Source organism: Sciurus vulgaris, assembly GCF_902686455.1.
Source record: "Sciurus vulgaris genome assembly, chromosome: 3".
Taxonomy (NCBI): Eukaryota; Metazoa; Chordata; class Mammalia; order Rodentia; family Sciuridae; genus Sciurus; species Sciurus vulgaris.
The window spans coordinates 21,921,852-21,929,522 of NC_136463.1; positions in this window are offsets into that span (position 1 = coordinate 21,921,852).

A 7,671-nucleotide genomic window follows, 5' to 3' on the forward strand; every position below is an offset into this window, starting at 1 on the left:
AGATTTTAAATTTGTTTTAATTAGTTATACATGACAGTAGAATGCACTTTGATACATCATATTTAATGGAGTATAATTTCTCATTCTTCTGGTTACACATGATGTAGAATACCACTGTTTGTATAGTTATATATGTACATGTGGTAATAATGTCTGATTAATTCTCCTATCCTTCCTACCCCTTTCCTACCCCCACCCCTCCCTTCTCTCCCCTCTACCTAATATAAAGTAATGCCATTCTTCCCTAACCCCTGACCCATTGTGAATTAGCATTCACATATCAGAGGAAACATTCAGTTTTAGTGTTTTGGGATTGGCTTATTTTGCTTAGCATGATATTCTCCAGTTCCATCCATTTACCTGCAAATGCCATAATTTCATTCTTCTTTAAGGCTGAGTATATTCCATTATATATATATATATATATATATATATATATATATATTCATTTGTTGAAGGGCACCTAGGTTGAGCTACTATGAATATGGCTGCCCCACTGTAATGTGCTGATTTTAAGTCCTTTGGGTATAAACTGAGGTGTGGGATAACTGAGTCCAATATTGGCTCTATTCCAAGTTTTCTGAGGACTCTCCATACTGCTTTCCATAGTGGTTGTGCCAATTTGCAGTCCCACCAGCAATGTATAAGTGTAACTTTTTCTCCACATCTTCACCAACATTGACTGTTGTTTGTATTCTTTTTAAAAATTATTTATTTATTTATTTTTTACAGATTGCATTTTGATTCATTGTACACAAAAGGGGTACATCATTTCTTTTCTACAGTTGTACACAATGTAGATTCATACCATTCATGTAATCATACATGTACATGGGCTATGTATGTCAGTCCATGATTTTTCATATCCCCTCTCCCTCTCATTTCCTTCTACATAATCTAATTGCCATTTTGACTTGCATTTTCAAAATAGTCCAAAGTTGTCATGGCCAAACCCAGGTGGGACAGGTCTTGACTTAATTTTACCCTCATCAGAATATGTTTTGCTTTGCATTCTAAAAATTTATCCTTCCGTTCTCAGTGTATTTCCTTCACCTTCTCTAATCAAGTCAGTTCCAAAGAAGCTGAGATTTCCCATTGTCTTGTGACCCAGTTTCCCTTGACTTGGCTCCATGTCCTGGACTTTTGAAAGCACTTTCCTACCCTTAGGATACACTAGCAATGCTCTGATAAAGTCTGGATGTGGTGAGTTGCTTTTGAAAGCACTTTCCTACCCTTAGGATACACTAGCAATGCTCTGATAATGTCTGGATGTGGCGAGTTGCTTTTGAAAGCACTTTCCTACCCTTAGGATACACTAGCAATGCTCTGATAAAGTCTGGATGTGGTGAGTTGCTTTTGAAAGCACTTTCCTACCCTTAGGATACACTAGCAATGCTCTGATAATGTCTGGATGTGGTGAGTTGCAGTGTTTTTTTACTTGGTGCACTGGGAAACTCCAATGGTTCCTTTCTGAAACACACAACATGGGGAAGAATTCTAAGGAGACTCTTGTACAATAATTGTTGAGTTTCATTATATAGCTGGAAACATGTGAACAATGTCCAGTCCAATATATTAAAAATTGATACTGGTCATTTCTATACCAGTATTATATTTTTCTGGAGAACATGAAAGAAGCAGAGTCTTTAGTCTTCAACTCAAATGATAACAACAGGGACTTATTTGCAGGATATGTGAGCATCAGTGCAACATACTGAGAAGCTAGGGAAAGGTGTCATTGAGAAATAGTCAAGAAGCTGTTGGTATCAGATTAACACCCGAGAAAATAACACACGAAACGTGAGAAAACTTCTGGCTCTTGGAGCATGGTTGTGAATTTAGAGGCTCGAAGGTATTGAAGCAGAAAGACCAACATGTCAATAAATATAATTGAACTTTTATGAGTTCCAATTATATCCTAGTGAGTTCTAAATGTTATGTCAGGGAGGAACCCAATGAATGTTTACACCAACCAATTGAAGTATCCCATCTTGAGCTGATCACTCAGGCTCCACAGGAGATGGGATGTAGAATTTTCAAGATGACATTAACAGGAGCAGGGTTCATTTATTGTACCTCAAAGAGAAAAACTGGCCTCAAGACTAGCAGCGTTTCTTCCAACTTGGTTGAGGATTTAGTGAAACAAATATTTATTTTTTTAGAAGGTAGTGTGGTGGAGCTCCATGGAGGTTTGGAAGCCTGGGCAGGGGAGAATTGGAAATGTTGGCCCTGTCCAGCTGAACATGGAACTGGGGAGGGACATTGTTCTTTTTTTAATTGTAAACAAATGGGATACATGTTGTTTCTCTGTTTGTACATGGAGTAAAGGCATACCATTTGTGTAACCATAAATCTACATAGGGCAATGTTGTTTGATTCATTCTGTTATTTTTCCCTCCCCCACCCCTCTTTTACCTCTATACAGTCCTTCCTTCCTCCATTCTTGCCACCCTACTTAACCCTAACCCTAAACCTAACCCTAACCCTAACACTAACCCCTCCAACCCCCATTATGTGTCATCGTCCGCTTATCAGTGAGATCATTCGTCCTTTGGTTTTTTGAGATTGGCTTATCTCACGTAGCATGATATTCTCCAATTTTATCCATTTGCCTGGAAATGCCATAATTTTATCATTCTTTATGGTGGAGTAATATTCCATTGTATATATATACCACAGTTTCTTTATCCATTCATCAATTGAAGGACATCTAGGTTGGTTCCACAATCTGGCTATTGTGAATTGAGCAGCTATGAACATTGATGTGGCTGTATCTGTGCATTATGCTGATTTTAAGTCCTTTGGGTATAGGCCAAGAAATGGGATAGCTGGCTCAAATGGTGGTTCCATTCCAAGCTTTCTGAGGAATCTCCATACTGCTTTCCAGAGTGGCTGCACTAATTTGCAACCCCACCAGTGGGACATTGTTCTTTGATCTTCCAGTTCCTTAGGCAAGACCAAGCATTTTGTCCTGGTTGCATGAGATGTTGGTAAGTAATGCCATCATTCTCACATTGGGTATCATTGCAGGGATGAAGAGGTATACCTGGCTATTCTAGAATATTCCCAATGCAATAAGTATATTAACAAGTATGTGGAGAAATTGGAATCCTGCTACACTGGAAAGAATGTCTAATGTTGTTGGACCCATGGAATTCAGTATGGAGTTTACTCAGAAAATTAGACATAGAAATACTACACTATTCAGGAACCCCTTATCCAGTGTTTAGGTTGAAGAATTAAATCAAACTCTTGAAGAACGATCAGCACTCTTACATTTATGTTGTGGAAGCAACCCAAATGTCTGATGAATGAATGCCTCATGGGAATTTGCCAGAAAATCTACAGTGGAGTAGTATTCAGAGAAGGAAATTCTGCCTCTTGTACCTATATCATTGAACCATAATCCTCTCTCCTAAATTAACTAAACCAGGCACAGAAGGAACAACAGTAAATGATTTCATGATTCTGAGGCATGTCAAATGGTAGAACTCAGACAAAGAAAGAATGGGGTGGTGATTTCCAAAGACTGGAGATAGGTTAAAGTAGGGAGTTGAAAATCAATAGGAATGCCTATTATTTTTTACATTTTGGTATTGGGACTGACCCAGGGGTGTTTTACCACTGAGCCACATCCTCAATCATTTTTATTTTTTCATCAGAATTAGGGTCTTACTAAGTTGCTTAAGGTCTTGCTAACTTGTTGAGACTGGTCTTGAATCCACCTGCCTCAGCCTCCTGAGTCACTGGGATTACTGGTGTGCACCACATTACATGACTTTTGGCATGCCATTTCAATTATTCAAGATGAAAAACTTATACGTCTGTAGTACAGGGGGCATGGATACCATGACAATGTATTTTGCACTTAAAAGCCTGTTAAGCATCTGATCTTCAAGTCAGGGTTTCTTAGCACAGTAAAATAAAGACCGACAATATGGAATTAATGAAAGTCCAGAATTTATTAAGAATTTATGAAGGATAGGGAGGGAAATGAAGGTGACAAGGACATAGGGAGGGAAATGAAGGTGACAAGGGCAGGAAAAAAAATATCATACAGGAATCTGGAGGGCAATGCAAAAGTAATCATGACTGTAAAGGTGGAGCACTTGCATACACCTGTGAAATTCTTCTGAGGAAGTGTGGTTCTATGTTCATTAGACAGAAGGTCAAGATCTTGGTCTGAGAATTTCAGGAAAGACCATCCCTTCCCATGAAAGATCGCTGAAGCTGGAACAAGATGCACAAGGCCTAAGGAAGAAGAGGATGAGAGTGGAGTGGTCTGCGCTCCTTGTAGGTGATCCACAAGGTCTTATGTGGGGGATGACGAACAGAATATCTGGTGGCAGCATGATGGTCTTCACAGAGATAGGAAGAGAATTGTACAGTAAGTGAAAGCACATGTTAGGAATTTGTGCAGACGTCAATTCTTTGAGGAGTTGATTGCAAGCAGCAGGCCTGGCAGCAAGGTGTGCTGCAGCAGCAGGTCACATGAGTTTGTTTGGAGCAGGTGTTTCTGTAGCAGGCGGTTCAAGAGCAAGCAGGAGGGCAGCAGGGCTAGCAGCAGCAAGGCAGGCAGCAGCATGGTTGGCAGCAGGGAATGATGTAGCAATTGGGGCAGCAGCAAGGCTCACAGCAGGGTGTGCTGCAGCAGCTGACCACACAGGCTGGTTTGCAGCAGGTGGTTTCACAGCAATTTGGAGGACAGCAGGGAATGATGCAGCAACTGGAACAGCAGCAAGGCTCACAGCAGCTGGGTTTGCAGCAGGGTGTGCTGCAGCAGCTGACCACACAGGTTGGTTTGCAGCAGGTGGTCTTGCAGCAGGTGGTTTCACAGCAAGTTGGAGAGCAGCAGGGCTGGCAGCAGCAGGGCTGGCAGCAGGGGATGATGCAGCAACTGGGGCAGCAGCAAGGCTCACAGCAGCTGGGTTTGCAGCAGGGTGTGCTGCAGCAGCTGACCACACAGGTTGGTTTGCAGCAGGTGGTCTTGCAGCAGGTGGTTTCACAGCAAGTTGGAGAGCAGCAGGGCTGGCAGCAGCAGGGTTGGCAGCAGGGTATGTTGCAGCAACTGGGGCAGCAGCAAGGATCACAGCAGCTGGGCTCACAGCAGGGTGTACTGCAGCAGCTGACCACACAGGTTGGTTTGCAGCAGGTGGTCTTGCAGCAGGTGGTTTCACAGCAAGTTGGAGAGCAGCAGGGCTGGCAGCAGCAGGGTTGGCAGCAGGGTATGTTGCAGCAACTGGGGCAGCAGCAAGGATCACAGCAGCTGGGCTCACAGCAGGGTTTGCTGCAGCAGCTGACCACAAAGGTTGGTTTGCAGCAGGTGGTCTTGCAACAGGTGGTTTCACAGCAAGTTGGGGGACAGCAGGGCTGGCAGCAGGGGATGATGCAGCAACTGGGGCAGCAGCAAGGCTCACAGCAGCTGGACTCACAGCAGGGTGTACTGCAGCAGCTGACCACACAGGTTGGTTTACAGCAGGTGGTCTTGCAGCAGGTGGTTTTATAGCAAGCTGGGGGACAGCAAGGCTGGCAGCAGCTGGGTGGACAGCAGGGTGTGCTGCAGCAGCAGGTTACACAGGCTGGTTTGCAGCAGGTGGTCTTGCAGCAGGTGGTTCTGCAGCAGGTAGGCTTGCAGCAAGAGGAGCAGCAGGAGGGGGCCATGGTGTCAGGTGTGGAGAATGGGATCCTGTTCACAGGTGGATTTTTCATAATATGACAACTCCTTCTAATTGGGCTCTTTTATCCATCTGGCTTCCAAAGTATGAACCAATCAGTAGCCTTTTCCTTGTTGTTGTTTGTATTATTTTCTATCTTGGTTGTATTTGTCAAGGAAGTAGTTGTTTTTGAAATATGATGTGTTTTCAAATTAAGTGTTTAATCTCTTTCTTTTTCAATGTTTTCACAAGTGCATTATAGTTATTCATGATTGTGGAGTTCAGTTCAACATATTCATACATGCATGTTATGCAATTTGCTCCGTTTCAATCCCCATTACTTCCTCTTTCCATCCCCTACTCTTTTTCTCTCCTCTACATCCTCTACTTGTTTTCCTTTTATTTAATTATTGTTTTTTATGATGGGTGCTTTGTTTATATACATAAAGTACTATGTATATTAATTAGTATTTTAATTCATGTGCTTAGCATATTTTAGTCAACTTCACTCCCCAGATCTTCTTTCCCTCTCTTTCTCCATCCTGCTCAACACCCTTCCTCTACTCCACTGATCTTTTTTCTCTTTCCTTGGGATCCCCCTTTGGTAAAATTCCTTATTTTTCTCTCACTTTCACATATGAGAGAAAACATTTAACCTATGTCTTTTTGAGTCTGGCTTATTTCACTTAGTATGCTTTTTTTCCATTTGCATCCATTTACCAGCAAATGACATAGTTTTTCTATATTATACCTGCATAATATTTCATTGTTTGTATGTTTATGACATTTTCTGTATCCATTTGAGTGTTGATGGGCACCTGGACTGGTTCTATATCTTGGTTATTGTGAGTTGAACTGTTCTAAATATGAAAGATATGTATCAGTATAGTATGTTGATGTTAGTTCTTTTTTAAATTTTTTTTATTTTTTTTATTTATTTATTTTTTTATTGTAAACAAATGGGATACATGTTGTTTCTCTGCTTGTACATGGCGTGGAGGCATTCCATTTGTGTAATCATAAATTTACATAGAGTAATGTTGTTTGATTCATTCTGTTATTTTTTTCCCTTCCCCCACCCCTCCCACCCCTCTTTACCCTCTATACAGTAGTTCCTTCCTCCATACTTGCCCCTCTCCCTAACCCTAACTCTAACCCTAACACTAACCCTTCCCTCCCGCCCATTATGTGTCATCCTCCACTTATTAGCGATATCATTCGTCCTTTGGCTTTTTGAGATTGGCTTATCTCACTTAGCATGATATTCTCCAATTTCATCCATTTGCCTGCAAATGCCATAATTTTATCATTCTTTATGGCTGAGTAATATTCCATTGTATATATATATACCACAGTTTCTTTATCCACTCGTCAATTGAAGGGCATCTAGGTTGGTTCCACAGTCTGGCTATTGTGAATTGAGCAGCTATGAACATTGATGTGGCTGTATCTCTGTAGTATGCTGATTTTAAGTCCTTTGAGTATAGGCTAAGGAGTGGGATAGCTGGGTCAAATGGAGGGTCCATTCCAAGTTTTCTAAGGAATCTCCACACTGCTTTCCAGAGTGGCTGCACTAATTTGCAGCCCCACCAGCAATGTATGAGTGTACCTTTCTCCCCACATCCTCGCCAACACCTGTTGTTGCTCGTATTCTTGATAATCGCCATTCTAATTGGGGTGAGATGAAATCTTAGGGTGGTTTTGATTTGCATTTCTCTTATTACTAGAGATGTTGAGCATTTTTCCATATGTTTGTTGATTGCTTGTAGATCTTCTTCTGTGAAGTGTCTATTCATTTCCTTAGCCTATTTGTTGACTGGATTATTTGAATTCTTGGAGTAGAGTTTTTTGAGTTCTTTATAGATTCTGGAGATTAGTGCTCTATCTGAAGTATGATTGGCAAAGATATTCTCCCACTCTGTAGGCTCTTTCTTCGCATTGCTGATAGTTTCCTTTGCTGAGAGAAAGCTTTTTAGTTTGAATCTATCCCAGTGGTTGATTCTAGCTTTTATTTCTT